This window comes from Pan troglodytes, chromosome X (genome assembly GCF_028858775.2).
Source record: "Pan troglodytes isolate AG18354 chromosome X, NHGRI_mPanTro3-v2.0_pri, whole genome shotgun sequence".
Classification (NCBI taxonomy): domain Eukaryota; kingdom Metazoa; phylum Chordata; class Mammalia; order Primates; family Hominidae; genus Pan; species Pan troglodytes.
The window spans coordinates 65,496,380-65,513,234 of NC_072421.2; the positions used below are offsets into that span (position 1 = coordinate 65,496,380).

At 37.9% G+C, this 16,855-nt stretch overlaps 1 pseudogene; it reads right to left on the reverse strand.

Moving 5' to 3' along the window:
- Positions 1 to 3,368: 3,368 nt before the first annotated feature.
- Positions 3,369 to 16,855, reverse strand: part of LOC100608511 (polycomb complex protein BMI-1-like) — a 36,978-nt pseudogene continuing 23,491 nt past the window's right edge.

Here is a 16,855-nt window from a genome sequence, read left to right on the forward strand (position 1 = left end):
AGCCATTAATGTCACCTCCCACGTTGGTGATCCTGATCCAGCAGGCTTATGCAGCATCCAGAGAAATGGGAGAAGGGCCTCTAATCTTCAGTTTTTCATTGCCACTGCTGACATCCCTGTTACCCAAGCCCAGTCAATGGACTATGAATGAGGCAGGCTGAAAACTGTACCTGAGGAAATTCGGCCCTAGGCAACCCCTGTCTTTGGCCTTAGGTTAGAAAGAGCTTGTGAGACCCAAGAGAGTGCTCCAAAGGTACCTTTGTTATCCTTCTAATATTTTCATTACTATATTTATAACTATACAATGCTGGTTCTGTACCAATACAGCCTTGTAAAGCAAGCATAATGCCATCTGATCCTTACAAAAGATACTCATTTTAAAAAGACAGTAAAATAAACAAGAAAGGTGGCACTTGTGATTTAGAAGGAAGCCGGGAGGGCAGAAATGTAGTTTCCTGGGAGGTGGTGCTAGTAAGGCCCCACTGAAGTGGTAGAGGCGCCTGGATACTTGTCTTCTGGCCACAAAGAACTGCTTTGTAAAATTGACCTTGTTAATAAGATTTAATTTTCTTGTCATTCTTTCCTTCTTTGATCTGTTTTTAGTATTTAATACAATTATTTGTGAAATGACAGCCACTTTCACCTGTACCGCAAAGAAGCAGAAAATATGTGTGGCAGACTGCTTGTCCTTATCCCATACCTACTCTCTTATTCCTAACAGAACATTAATTTTGTTTGAGGCAGAAGTGTGCCCAGCTGAACAAACTACACTTCTCAGCCTCCCTTGCCTTGTAGAAGTGTAGCCAGATGACAGGTAGCCAATGAGATATAAGCAGAACTCACTGTGTTGGGATTCTAGAAGTTTATTTTTTTAAAGACACTTATATGGGCACATAAGTTTTGCCTTTTTCCTGTCCTCTTCTTTCTTCCTGCAATGCAGCCATGATGCCTGGAGCTTCAGGAGCTATCTATCCTGTAGATAGATACCTATATCACTAGGATGATGCTACAGGCAAGAATGGCAGAGCATAAAGACACGAGGGCCTGAATATCCAGTGGTTCCTGGACTTGCTAGCTTTTGATTTCTTGTTATATGAGAAAAGCAAACCCTTTGCTTGTTTAAACTTCCGGGTTTCTTTGTTTGCTTATTTGCTTTTATTATTTGTGGCCAAATGCAATCACAAATTTATGTAGTTTGCATACCTTCTTGAGCTAGAGTTGAAAGAGTAGTGGGGCAGTGGTGTCTGCTGAGAAAGAGATCATACTGAGAGGTGAGCTGTGGGCAGCCAATCCTTCCCCTCCTGCAGGCCTTCCTTTCCAAGCTCTTCTTTGTCCAAACCTGGGAATTTCTCCGTGCTCATTAAATTGAGAACTCTGTTCCCTTACAAGGGGTGACAGTGAGAACCAGTGCCTTCAAGGGAAAGTAAAACCCAGTAGATAAAATATGGGCATCTGATACAAACTGTACCTTCCCTCCTACACCCTTGTCTTTTGGAACTCTTCTTTGGCAAAACCTAGGATGTTCCCAGTTCTGATTTTTAAAAATACGCAAATGTAGTGATTTAATAGTGATAAGCAAGACAAAATGATAGAATTGTGCTTTTTTTACATAGAGGGGACAATGAAATGTTTAGCCAAAAATTTTCCATATAAACCTGAAGCAATATTCATATAGAATAAACAGCCTCACATGTAACTGATAGATGATAAATATACACAGTTTGACCAAAGCAAAATATATATGGAAAATTGTTGGAGTTATTCATATTTTATGTTCAACATGCTCACTCTATTTTAAAATTAATACATGTAGAAGATCATAATAAATTATTTATATTATCAGACATTACAGAGAAGGTATATTCCATTGTTTGTAACTGTTAAAGTAACTATTAAATTAGAAAATGCTACTATGCCCCATACTAAAAAAAAATTCTGATTCATTTAAAAATTAAAAGGTTTCATTTTAAAAATTGCTATAGAATTATAGTTACTGACAGGCATTTTAAAAACACACTAATTCCACCATAGCCAACAGGCAAAATTTAGAACGATATACACAATTTTTATATTCCTTGGTTAAGAGATTTTCTTTATTATAGTAATAAAATTTTAAAGTAAAAAAATGTATTATTGGAAATATTTCAACATTGTAATGATTTGTCAATTTCTTCCAATGGAAAATAATTTAGATTTGTGTATCCACATTTAAAATGTTACATGATGATAAGCAAGGTTCAAATACAGAGTATCTGCCAAGTCTGAACTAGTTTGGATAACTTGAAAACCATTTCTAAGTACATGAAACACAATATTTTCATTATTATATTTATAAATATACAATACTGTTTCTGTACGAATACAGCATTGTAAAGCAAGCATAATGCCATCTGATTCTTACAAAATATATTCATTTAAACAAGTCAGTAAAAATAAACAATAGTACCCACTTTTAAAGCACACAAATTGTAAAACTGCTGTTTACTTTCTTAAGATTGTTCTGTGCAATAACAGAGAAGTAAAGTGAAATGAAGAACTCAAAATGGTTAAATATGCAAGAAATGGCTACTCACAGTTACATCGCAGCATTTGATGTATAGTCTATGCACCATTCTATGCATATTCTTTTTATTTTTTAAATTTCAAAATAAAAAGCATGTGTTGTCTACAGGTTCATAAAACAACATAATAGCAAGAACAATCCAAGGGCATGTAACACAGATGTTAATGGAGATTGACGAACTATGGACCAAGGTTTATGTCTATTTTAGAGGGTTTTCACATTCAAACAGTGTTTACAGAAAACACTTCACACAGAAGAAAACATTGCCTGCCCACACAAAAACCAGTTCTTTTTAAGACAATCTTTCTTTCCAAGTAATGTATATATGAATGTCACACTTGGTCCATCTTTTATAGTCAAATTCAATGTAATTACAAAAGAAAGCAAATTTGACCACAGTCACGTGTATTAGTGTTTGTAAAGCTGTAATGGCATAGACATACCTATATAAATTAGGAGCTTGGCTGAGCACTATGGCTCGCGTCTGTAATCTCAACACTTTGGGAGGACAAGGAGGGAGGATTGCTTGAGCCCAGGAGTTTGAGACCAGCATGGGCAACATAGGGAGACCCCCATCTCTACATTTAAAAAAAAAACTTAAATTTGTTGGGCATGGTGGCACTCACCTGTGGTCCCAGCTACTTGGGAGGCTGAGGTGGGAGGATAGCTTGAGCCCAGGAGGTCTAGGCTGCAGTGAGTTGTGATCACACCACTGTGATCCAGCCTGGGCAATAGAGCAAGACCCTGTCTCAAAAAAAAAAAAAAATTAGGAGCTGGATTTTTTTTTCCTTAACAGTCTCAGTTATCAACCTAAGAATGAAGTTTCTAATAACCCATTTGCTGATGATTTTTTAGGTCTGTTGGCAGAGAAAGGTTCATAGTTACCAGTGGGACTGTTCCTGGTGGCATTCATAATACTGGGCATGTGAGGAAACTGAAGATGAGGAGACTGGATTGGAGTAGTGCAGCTAGGCAAACAAGAAGAGCTAGAGGAAATAACTCCTACTGGGCCATTGGCCTTGTTACTTCCAAAGTCACATTCCAGTTCTCCAGCATTTTTGTCAGTTCATCTCTCCGGCAACTAAGTTTCATTCTTTTACTAATAGGTCAAACACCGTACTTTAAAGGAAGAAGTCCATTTCTTATCCACATATAAATGTAAGTAATATCTATTAATGTATATTTATCCTTTAAAGATTCCTCTTCATACATGACATCAATTGGGAAGTATAAGATATGTTCCTTAGGTTCATCACAGTCATTCTGGCTGAGCATTGTAAATAACTTTTATCATTCACCTCCTCCTTAAACTTCTCTTTGTCTTTGTTTACTTTCTGTTCTGGTCAAAAAAAAAATCCAATGGATAAGCTTATTGTTTCACCATCAGTTATAATTCTCTTATCTTCATCTGCAACTTCTCTATTTTCATTAGAGCCATTGGCAGCAACAGCTGAATAAAGAGATGCATAAAGATCCCTTCTCATTTTATTTTTGAAAAGGCCTGGAAGTAATTGTATACAATAGATTGAGGATTTTTATCTGATGTTATATTCAGAGCATAATGGTTTTGTGAACTTGGACATTAAAGGACAATATTTGCTGATCTATAGGTAACACGAAATACAGGTTTCACAGAAGGAATGCAGATATTCTATTATGGTTCTGGCATCAATTAAGTATCCTCCACAAAGCACACACATTAAGTGGGGATTTAGCTCAGTGATTTTGACTTTGATTGCTCAATGCATTTTTGCGTTATGAAAGATCTCAGAAAAGCAGCCACTGAGAGGCTATCAAAGCGAGTGGAAAAGACAATGAAAGTTAAAAGTCATTGAGCAGAAAATGAATGTGGGCTAACTGGCCATCTTAAAGTGAGCTGCAGATACCACTGTCAACAGCCAAAGAGGAGCCTCTGCTTTGTAGGTGTTCAGCTGGGCTACCTCCCAAGCCTGGCCCCTCTTTTGTGCCCTGGGGAGGGAGCATGAGGAAGGAGTGCGATCAGTCATCAATACTGTTCTGCTGGGCTAGAAGGTATTTCTAATTCGAATCAGGGCTTCCTTGACAACATCCCCTCCCCTCCCACCCCCACCCTCACCCTTGCCAGTTCTCTTTCAGCAAGGGCAGCTGTTTTCCTTGTGTGATGGCAGGAAAAGAAGAAAGGGGGCCTACTAACCTGGCTAGAAAATAGAGAGAGTGTCTAGAAGGCAGAAAATTAATAACAGTAATAATCATGGTTGCCATGGATTAATCATTTTCTTTTTCCCAGGCAATGCGCTATGGACTTTTTATGTTTATTTCTCATTAACCCTAGTACGAATGCTATGCCATAGGTGCAATTGTTGTTCCCGTTCTATAGAAACTCACACAGAAAGGTTAAGATACTTGCCCAAGATCACACAACCAGCAAACTGAAAGCTGCAATTTTAACTTAGAAGCACTACCCAAGTATAACCTGAAAAACTTCCATAGTTTCTTATAGTCTCTGGGGAAGTCCCAGACATTTCAAAAGGTATTAAAGATCTAGTATGATCTGGCCCTAAAATACCTTTTTGGCCAAACCTGAATCAATTCAAAGGAACCAAGTCTGTTTGGGCTAGAAGTTTTTTTAGAGATCATCTAGTCTAATGTCCTTCTTATATAGATGGAGAGACTGAGGCGTAGAACTCATTCCTAGTGGTAGTACTAGAACTAGGACTCAGGTCTTCAGGATCAGTCCAGTATTTCTTTTCTGGTGTGCCTGGTCAGGAAAATGTAATTAATAAATGTTCATTAAACTCATAGATAAATGGATTAAAGCTACACCTAAATGACAACAAGTGGTTCCAACAATGCTGTGGGAATGCATAGAAGGGATAGAGTAGGACTATTGATCTTAGACCAGAAGCTCCTGGGAGGTAAGAACAAAGTTTCCTGGTCCCTTCCTATATACATACATATCTTATTTGTATATGACCCAGTTAGTACCATCAGGAACCTAGAAAATGCCTCATGAGGGCAGTGATTGATTCTTCTCTCAAAAGGTTGCATCTCTCTCTCTTTCTCTCTCTCTCTCTCTCTCTGTCTCTCCCTGTCTAATACACACACACACACACACACACACACAATCTCTCTCTGGCAGAGTATCCTGTAAGAAAGCTGTCATGCAATAGTATAGAAGAAAAAGCATAGGAAAAGATAGATCTAGATTTGGGTCCAGACTGCTACTTAAAAGCTGTGTGGACTTAGACAAATCTCTTAGCTTCTGTTTCTTCATGTGTCCAATTGGAATAATAAAGCCTACCTCATGAAGTTATTGAGAAGATTAAATGAGATTATTTTATCAGCTAAGATTGTGCTGTCTTTGTGTAACAGAAATTCTTTCACCTAAAGTGGCTTAGATAATAAGGGCTTTATTTGTGTCACTAAAAAAAAAGCATGGACGTAAACCACAGAGGATTGGAACAGTGGTTCTAAAGTCTTTAAATATTAGGTTCTTAGGATTCTTGGCCCCCCAAATCCTTAGCATGTATATTTCTTCCTTGTGCTCTCAAGTTGCATCACATTCTAGGCATGAAAGGAAGAAGGGCAAAAGGCACAGGATGAGTGCCAGCTCAATCTATCATTGGCCACAGTGGGTCACATTATCACACCTAGTTGCAGGGAGTTTGTGGAGAGGAGCATTTTAAGTGGGTGCATTATTTACCCAAACAAAATCATGGTTCTGTTTAGAAGGAGGAAAGAATGGATAGAGAGTAGGTAACTTGCCGAGTCTATCACAATGGTATAGGTCAAAGTTTTTAGACACAGAGCCAGTTTGCTATAAAAGAGATGTTTAGTAAATGTGAGTGATTGACCTATAAACCTGAAAAAAAGTTCAAGTGATAGATGAAGTCAAGGACATTCTGGCCCATTAGTGGGGCACTCAAGACCCAGGGTCCCAGCTTGGAGGTCTCCACCAAAGTGTCTACTGGGAAATCTGTAAATACAAAAAACAAAAAACAAAAAACAAAAAAAAAATAACAAAATCTCTCATATTAAGTTCTTGTCCACTGGCTTTAAACCATTCCTGAAATTTTACTATTCAGCTTACTCTTTTGAGCTGAGGTATTGTCTCTAGGTTAAAACACAAACATGGAAGTCCTAGCCATAGCAATCAGGCAAGAAAAAGAAATAAAAGGCATCCAAATCAGAAAAAAATTCAAACTATCTTTCCCTGCCAATGATATAATCTTTGGAGAACTCTAAAGATTCCTCCAAAAGACTATATTTAATAACTGAATTCAGCAAAGTCTCAAGTACCAAAATCAATGCACACAAATCAATAACACTGCTGTATACCACCAAACAAGCTGATAATCAAATCAAGAACTCAATCCCTTTTACAATAGTTGCAACTTAACAAAAAGCATGAAAGTTATCCACAAGGAGAACTACAAGACACTGCTGAAAGAAATCATAGATGACAAAAACAAATGGAAATACACCCCATGCTCATGGATTGGAAGAATCAATATCATGAAAATGGCCATACTGCTCAAAGCGATCTACAGATTCAAAGTAATTCTTATCAAACCACAAACATCATTATTCACAGAATTAGAAAAAAAAATCCTACATTTCATATGGTGCCAAAAATAGAGCCCAAATGGCAATCCTAAGCAAAAGAACAAATCTGGAGGCATCACATTACCAAACTTCAAATTATACTATGAGGCTATAGTACCCAAAACAGCGTGGTACTGATATAAAAGTATATATATAGACCAATAGAACAGGATAGAGAACCCTGAAGTAAAGCCAAATACTTACAACCAACTGATCTTTGACAAAGCATACGAAAACATAATGTGGGGAAAGGACACCCTCTTTAATAAATGGTGTTGGGAAAACTGGATAGCCACATGTAGAAGAATGAAAGTGGAGCCCTGTCTCTCACCATATACAAAAATTAACTCTAGATGGATTAAAGGCTTTATTCTAAATACTGAAACTATAAAAATTCTACAAGAAAATCCAGGCAAACTCTTCTGGACATTGGCCTAGGCAAAGAATTTATGACTAAGACCGCAAAAGCAAATTCGACAAAAACAAAAATAAATAAATGGGACCTAATGAAACTAAAAAACATCTTTACAGCAAAAGAAATAATCATCAGAGTAAATAGATAACCTAGAGAATGGGAGAAAATATTTGCAAACTATGTATCCAACAGAAGACTAACATCTAGAATCTACAAGGAATACAAACAAATCAGCAAGAAAAAAAATCCTTTAAAAAATGGGTAGATGTCATGAATAAACATTTCTCAAAATAATATATACAAATGGCCAAGAAACATAAAAAAATGCTCACTACATCAAACATTACTACATTTTCTTCAGGTAAATGCAAATTAAAATCACAATGAGATACCACCTTACCTTGCCAGAACGCTAGGTAAAAAGTCAAAAAACAGGATTGTTGTGATTACTCACACCTGCAATCCCAGTATTTTGGGAGGCTAAGGTGAAAGTACTGCTTGAGCCTAGGAGTTTGAGACCAGCCTGGGCAACATAGTGGGACCCCATCTCTTCAAAAACTAATAATTAAACAAAAATTAGTCAGGCCTGGTGGTACACATCTGTAGTCCCAGCTACTCTGGAAGCTAAGGTGGTTGACTCACTTGAGCCCTGGAGTTTTAGGCTGCAGTGAGCCATGATTGTGCCACCACAATCCAGTCTGGGTGACAGAGTGAGTGAGACCCTGTCACAAATATATATATATATATATATATATATATATATATATATATATATATATATGTGTGTGTGTGTGTGTATATATATGTATATATATGTATGTGTATATATATGTATATATATGTATGTGTATATATATGTATATATATGTATGTGTATATATATATACATATATACATATATATATATTTTTAAAGATGTTGGCATGGATGTGGTGAAAAGGGAACACTTATATATTGCCGGTGGGAATGTAAATTAGTACAACCTCTATGGAAAACAGTATGGAGATTTATCAAAGAAGTAAAATTAGATCTACCATTCAATCCAGGAATCCCACTACTGATATCTACTCAGACGAAAAGAAAATATTATGCAAAACAGACATCTGCATGTGTGTGTTTATTGCAGCATTACTCACAGTTGCAAAGATATGGAATCAACCTAAATGCCCATCAACTGCTAAGTGGATAAAGAAAATATGGTATATACATATACCATGAGATATTACTCAGCTATTAAAACAAACAAACAACAAAAAAAAAACAAAGTAATGCCTTCTGCAGCAACATGGCTAGAACTGGAGGCCATTGTTCTATGAGAGGTAATTCAGGAATGGAAAACCAAATACCACATAGTCTCACATACAAGTGAGAGCGTTCAAGCTATGGGTAAGCAAAAGCAATCAGAGTGGTATAATGCACATTGGAGACTAAGAAGGGGGAGGGTGCAAGGGAGTGACGGATGAAAACCTACCTATTGGGTACAATGTACACTACTCAAGTGATGGGTACACGAAAATTCCAGACTTTACCAATATACAATTCACCCATGTACTGAAAAAAATTATACCCACAAAGTGATTGCAATAAAAAAATAAAAATATATAAATAAACCAAATAAAATACCAACATGTTATAACTTTAGGTTGGGTAACATATTGGTCTCTTAAGCCCTTTGCATATCAGCACAACTAAAAATGTGAGCATAAGATGTGCCCTGAAAGAATAAGGGGAACTTATGAAAAGGTGGAAGTGGGGTTTGAGAAAGTCCAAACAATGGGGGAAGCTCTGTGGAGACAGGCAACCAGGTTTAGAGTTAAATGTTGGGCACAGAGAACCCAAAGGGAAGACATAAACCCTGCCCACTTTACTATTTTTCTTCGAGATGGACCTGCTGAGTTGCTTTTAAGTCAACTGTGGAACACAGACACACCAACAAGTTTATCAGACTCTTGTGCCCAACTCTGCTTTCCAAGCCACTAACAAAAGTTGGCCTTATTCTTCTTCCCATTACCATGGTTGGGATTTTTTTTTTTTTTACTTAGAGAATAGGAGTCAGGAGGTCTGTGTTCAGTTTCTAACTCTAGCATCCACTTGTTGATAGCATAGGGAAATTGTTTAGCATATACATTCCAAAGTTTTACTTCCCCACATATCAAATGAGGATAAAAATCTCCACCTAGCTCATAATTCATAATTGAAGGAAAGTACTTTAAAAATAATAAAGTCTAATGTGTTATACAAAAGTAAGAAATTACTTTCTGGGTTTATCTATTCCATAATTCAACAGCATTTATTGAGAGCTTACTTTGGAGTCTGTTTTAGCATAGGGGATACTACTGTAGAAAACAAATTTTATTTTTACAAAATTTTAATCCTGTTAAAAGATCTAGAAAATAAACAAGAAAATATCACCTAGTAGTACATAAGTGCTATAATGGAATTAAAAAGGGTAATGTTGTTAGGAGTAACTTGTGAAGTAAAGAAAACTATTTTAAAATTCATATGGAACCAAAAAAGAGCCCAAATATCCAAGGCAATCCCTAGGCAAAAAGAACAAAGCTGGAGGCATTACACTACCTGACTTCAACCTATACTACAAAGTTACAGTAACTAAAACAGCACTGTACTGGTATAAGGACAGACACATAGACTGGTGGAACAGCAGAGAACCCGGAAATAAGACCTCACTCCTACAGCTATCTGATCATCAACAAACCTGGCAAAAACAAGCAATGGGAAAAAGATTCCCTATTTTATAAATGGTGCTTGGATAACTGGCTAGCCACGTGCAGAAAATTGAAACTGGACCCTGTCCTTACACCTTACACAAAAATTAACTCAAGATAGAGTAAGGACTTAAATATAAAACCCAAAACTATAAAAACCCTAGAAGAAAACCTGGGCAATACCATTCAGGACATAGGCATGGGCAAAGATTTCATGATGAAGATGCCAAAGGCAATTGCAACTACAGCAAAAATTGACAGATGGGATCTATTAAACTAAAAAGCTTCTGCACAGCAAAAGAAACTATTAACAGAGTAAACAGACAACCTACAGAATGGGAGAAAAGTTTTGCCAACTGACAGAAGTCTAATATCCAGCATCTATAAGAAACTTAAACAAATTAACAAGAAAAAAACAACCCCATAAAAAAGTGGACAAAGACATGAACAGACACTTCTCAAAAGAAGACATACATGTGAGCCAGGCAAGGTGGCTCAAGTCTATAATCCCAGCTCTCTGGGAGGCTGAGGTGGGTGGATCATGCGGTCAAGAGATCGAGACCATCCTGGCCAACATGGTGAAACCCTGTCTCTACTAAAAATAAAAAAAAAATAGCTGAATGTGGTGGTGCACACCTGTAGTCCCAGCTACTCAGGAGGCTGAGGCAGGAGAATCACTTGAACCAGGAGGCGGAGGTTGCAGTGAGCTGAGATCATGCCACTGCACTCCAGCCTGGCGACAGAGCAAGACTCCATCTCAAAAAAAAAAATTTTTTTTTTTTTTGCACATTGATTTTGTATCCTGAGACTTTGCTGAAGTTGCTTATCAGCTTAAGGAGATTTTGGGCTGAGACGATGGGGTTTTCTAGATATACAATCATGTCATCTGCAAACAGGGACAATTTGACTTCCTCTTTTCCTAACTGAATACCTTTATTTCTTTCTCCTGCCTGATTGCCCTGGCCAGAACTTCCAACACTATGTTGAATAGGAGTGAACAGGCAACCTACAGAATGGGAGAAAAATTTTGCAATCTATTCATCTGACAAAGGGCTAATATCCAGAATCTACAAAGAACTCAAACAAATTTACAAGAAAAAAACAAGCAACCCCATCAACAAGTGGGTGAAGGATATGAACAGACACTTCTCAAAAGAAGACAATTATGCAGCCAAAAGACACATGAAAAAATGCTCATCATCACTGGCCATCAGAGAAATGCAAATCAAAAACACAATGAGATATCATCTCACACCAGTTAGAATAGCGATCATTAAAAAGTCAGGAAACGACAGGTGCTAGAGAGGATGTAGAGAAACAGGAACACTTTTACACTGTTGGTGGGACTGTAAACTCGTTCAACCATTGTGGAAGACAGTGTGGCGATTCCTCAGGGATCTAGAGCGAGCAATTCCATTTGACCCAGCCATCCCATTACTGGGTATATACCCAAAGGATTATAAATCATGCTGCTATAAAGACACATGCACACGTATGTTTATGGTGCCACTATTCACAATAGCAAAGACTTGGAACCAACCCAAATGTCCAACAATGATAGACTGGATTAAGAAAATGTGGCACATACACAACATGGAATACTATGCAGCCATAAAAAAGGATGAGTTCATGTCCTTTGTAGGGACATGGATGAAGCTGGAAACCATCATTCTCAGCAAACTATCACAAGGACAAAAAACCAAACGCTGCATGTTCTCACTCATAGGTGGGAATGGAACAACGAGAACACTTGGACACAGGAAGGGGAACATCACACACCGGGGCCTGTTGTGGGGTTGGGGGAGGGGGGAGGGATAGCATTAGAGATATACCTAATGTAAATGACGAGTTACTGGGTGCAGCACACCAATATGGCACATGTATACATATGTAACAAATCTGCACGTTGTGCACAAGTACCCTAGAACTTAAAGTATAATAATAATTATATATATATATATATATATATATATATATGACTTACATGCGGCCAACAATCATATGAAAAAAAGCTCAACCTCACTGATAATTAGAGAAATGTAAATCAAAACCACAACAAGATACCATCTCACACCAGCCCAGAATGGCTATTATTTAAAAAGTCAAAAAAACAACAGATGCTGGCGAGGTTGTGGAGAAAAAGGAACACTTTACACTGTTGATGGAAGTGTAAATTAGTTCAACCATTTTGGAAGACAGTGTGGCAATTCCTCAAAGACCTGAAGGCAGAAATACCATTCGACCCAGCAATCTCATTACTGGGCACATACCCAAAGGAATATAAATCATTCTATTGTAAAGACACATACACATGTATGTTCATTGCATCACTATTCACAATAGCAAAGACATGGAATCAATCTAAATACCCATCAATGATAGACTGGATAAAGAAAATGTGTTACATGTACACCATGGGATACTATGCAGCCATAAAAAAGAATGAGATTATGTTTTTGCAGGGACATGGGTGGTGTTGGAGGCCATTATCCTTAGCAAACTAATGCAGGAACAGAAAAGCAAACACTGCTTATTCTCATTTATAAGTGGGAGCTAAGTGATGAGAACACATGGACACATAGAGGGGAACAACTCACAGTGGGACCTGCTGGAGGGCGGAGGGTGGAAGGAAGGAGAGGATCAAGAAAAATATCTAATGAATACTAGGCTTAATACCTGGGTGATGAAATAATCTGTACAACAAACCCCTTACCTATGTAACAAACCTGCACATCCTGTATATGTACCCCTGAATTTAAAAGTTAAGGAAAAAAGGAGTGATTGTGGCTATCAAATAGTTTGGTCAGGAAAAGAGAAGCTACTCTATGGATTCCAGCTGTGAAGAGTCTTAGTGTAGGAATTAGGAGATGATACAACTGTTGTATGAACTGGGGTAGCAAAGGTGAGGTATGCTGCTAATAATGATTGTATTCTGAAGCACAGAAGTGAGTGGTTTCTAAGAGCTCATGAGAAAATTGCTAAAATTCTCCAGAATCCTTCAGGGATATTCCCATCTACAATTTTAGTCTTAGTGAAGCAGGTAGATAGACCTTAAGAGCTCACTGGAAAAATGCTGTAAGTCTCACATTTGCCTACATGTCTTGCTGCAACTGCCTCCACAGAATAACATCTTCTAATTCCAAATCTGATGCAAGTGCCCTTTGTTGGAAAACTATAACCTAAAACCACATAAAGAAGAGGATTCTGAGAAATATGGCTCTGAAATTGATGATACCAAGTCGACAGAGACAATCCAGCATATTGGGAACTACTTTAGGCTGCGTCGTGAAAAGTCTTTCTCACAGGACCTTCACGAATGATTATACAATGTATATTGCACAAAGGCTCTCAACTGAGAACAGAGGGGCTGAAATTCAGCCCATTATCTGCTAGCCAAGACTTGAGCCCTGGCTTGGGGTTGTGTCAGAATAAAAAGAGTGCCTCTTCCTAATCAATCCCTGAAGTTGCCTTTTGTACAGTTTATCTTGGGTGGGGAGGTTCCTTTTAATAATTTACACAAAGGTACTGTATGTCTTGGCAATCCTCTCCTGTCTTAGAAGATGACAATCAAGATGTGAGATGTGACCTGAGCCATGATGGGACATGTCTATCTCACCCTATCTGTTGTTACCACCTTAAGGTCACAAAAGGGCCCATATATTAGCCTTCCTCTGTGCTGGTTGGTGGTCTGGCTGATTAAAATAAAGTTTGGCTGGCTCTCTGACTGACAGAATTACTGACTGGCTAACCAGCTGCTGTACTAACTAAATTTCTGATTGGCTGACTTATATAGAGTGAGTGGCAAATTTATTTAGTTGATAGGATAACTTTCTGATTCTCTGACTAATTGAATGATTGGCTCACTGACTTATTTGTGCTCTAGTGAACAAGCTTTCTGTGTGTCTGATTAGTGGTCTGGCAGGCTGATTCCTTAGTTACTTTTTCTATCATATAGGTGATTGATAGATTATCTGATGGACTGTCTGATAGACTGATTCATTGACATACTGATTCTCTGACTGTCGGACACTTTGACTGACTGGCCTACTGGCTGGTTTCATACTGGATAACAGATTACCTAGCATTCTTTCCAACAGACAAGTCTTCAGGCCTACAGGCTGACTGACAGGCTAGTCAATTGTGAGTGGAAATGGCCGACTGGATAGCTCTTATTTTGTCTGAAAGACTTTCCAATTGTGTATTCATGTAAAGAGACAAGGGTGAAGAAAGAAGACTGATAATACAATTCAAGACACTACCCTATGCAGATGAAAAAGGAAGGCAAATTGGTGACAAGCAGAAGAAAAGGGAATTTGATAAAGGGGTTAACAGCTTTTTTCTGATAGTTCAAAGGGGAAAATGGCTCTACATAAAATCAACCCATTAATAATGAGGCATGGAATTAATGTTAGCTCTAAACTGCCTGAGATACAAAGCTCATTACTCAACTTGATCGTTAACAAGGAAAACAACAGATGACACTTGAATAATAAAGAAACAGTAAAATATCGGGAATGGTCATAAAGGAGTCACTTATTGAGCCAGCAAGATGAAGACTGAGAGGGCACAAATCCCAGAGCCTGCTGATAAAGCCCCAAGCACTTAGTCATAAAGAAGCAAGCCCAGGAAGAAGAGAAACTCAAAAGCCATACATGTTTTCTAGTAGAAAAAAGGTGAAAGTATTATTCTCTCTTTATTCTCTGATTAAACTGAACAGCTGAATCTTTGAAATCCCCTTTTGCCCAATTCCCTTTGACTTTATACTAAGAAATACCAACTGGTAATTTACATACTGTGCTCTATACATTACTTATTTTGTGTCAGATATACATTGTGATGCCTGCTCACTCATGGTTTCTTTTTTATATATATTCTTTAAGTTTTAGGGTGCATGTGCACAACGTGCAGGTTTGTTACATATGTATACATGTGCCATGTTGGTGTGCTGCACCCATTAACTCATCATTTAGCATTAGGTATATCTCCTAATGCTATCCCTCCCCCCTCCCCACTCCCCCCACCCCACCACAGTCCTCGGTGTGTGATGTTCCCCTTCCTGTGTCCAAGTGTTCTCATTGTTCAATTCCCACGCATGAGTGACAACATGCGGTGTTTGGTTTTTTGTCCTTGCCATAGTTTGCTGAGAATGATGGTTTCCAATTTCATCCATGTCCCTACAAAGGACATGAACTCATCATTTTTTATGGCTGCATAATATCCCATGGTGTATATGTGCCACATTTTCTTAATCCAGTCTACCGTTGTTGGACATTTGGGTTGGTTCCAAGTCTTTGCTATTGTGAATAGTGGCACCATAAACATATGTGTGCATGTGTCTTTATAGCAGCATGATTTATAATCCTTTGGGTATATACCCAGTAATGGGATGGCTGGGTCAAATGGAATTTCTAGTTCTAGATCCCTGAGGAATCGCCACACTGTCTTCCACAATGGTTGAACTAGTTTACAGTCCCACCAACAGTGTAAAAGTGTTCCTATTTCCCCACATCCTCTTCTTATAGACTGCTGGCCATGACTTCAGACCCTACTAAAAGAACATGTGACTTTACTCTCATGCATGGCCATAGCTATTAGACTATGGTGCAAACTTAATAAACTTTTAGCCTAATCATAGATTTGCCAGTGAGCTATTACACTTTCTACTACAAAAAGATGTGCTGGGGCAACTCTCTAACTTTTGAGAAGTTGAACTAAGAAATACAGAGAGAAAGGGGCAATTAGCAGTATCAGTACAGTAGGCCAGAATATGAAAGGTTATCAGGTAAAGAGAGACAAGAGCAACAATGATGAATCTATTTTAAGCCTAAATTTTGTGGAAACAGAACCACAAGTAAGCAGAAGCCAGGAGGTAGAGAAAAGGGTATAAAATTGGCCACAATTGAAAAGTGAATAGAGAAATTATTGAGGAGCTGAGTTCCATTCATGGAAGACTACTAGCATGAGAAACCATAACCTCCAGTTGCTGAAGACCCTGGAACTTCTTTGACCTATTCTGTAGTTCTCCATACTACTGAATACCAGATGATTTGCTTTTCTTGGTCTCCTGGGTACAAGTCCTTAAAATGGATCCTCTATACTTAAAAAAAGAAGTGGACTTCTTATAAGCAAAAGTACCATATAAAGTCTGTACATAGAAACTCCTAACATCTTCCTCCTTTCCCCATCTAGATTTCCTTAGAATTTAATCCTTTTACCAAAATGTTCCCTCTTCTCCATCCCTTCCATATCCCCAAGAGTGTTAAAGTAAAATATCAGATATAACCCTACTTGCTTAGATATGTAATGCTATTTCCCAAGCCCACAATACACAATACTTCTGTATTGGATTTCTAGTGATTATTAATATTTTTACAGAATTTTCACATTCCTTTAAAATTTTATATTACATAACTCTTAGAAGTGGGCAAGGTAACTGTTTTTATGCTCATCTTCGAGATGAAGTAACAGAGACTGAGGATAAAGAATGATGAGTCCAAAATCACACAGTAGTCAAGCCAGGACTAGAACCCACTTCCTCTTACTTCCAGTCCTCTACTTCCTCAAATG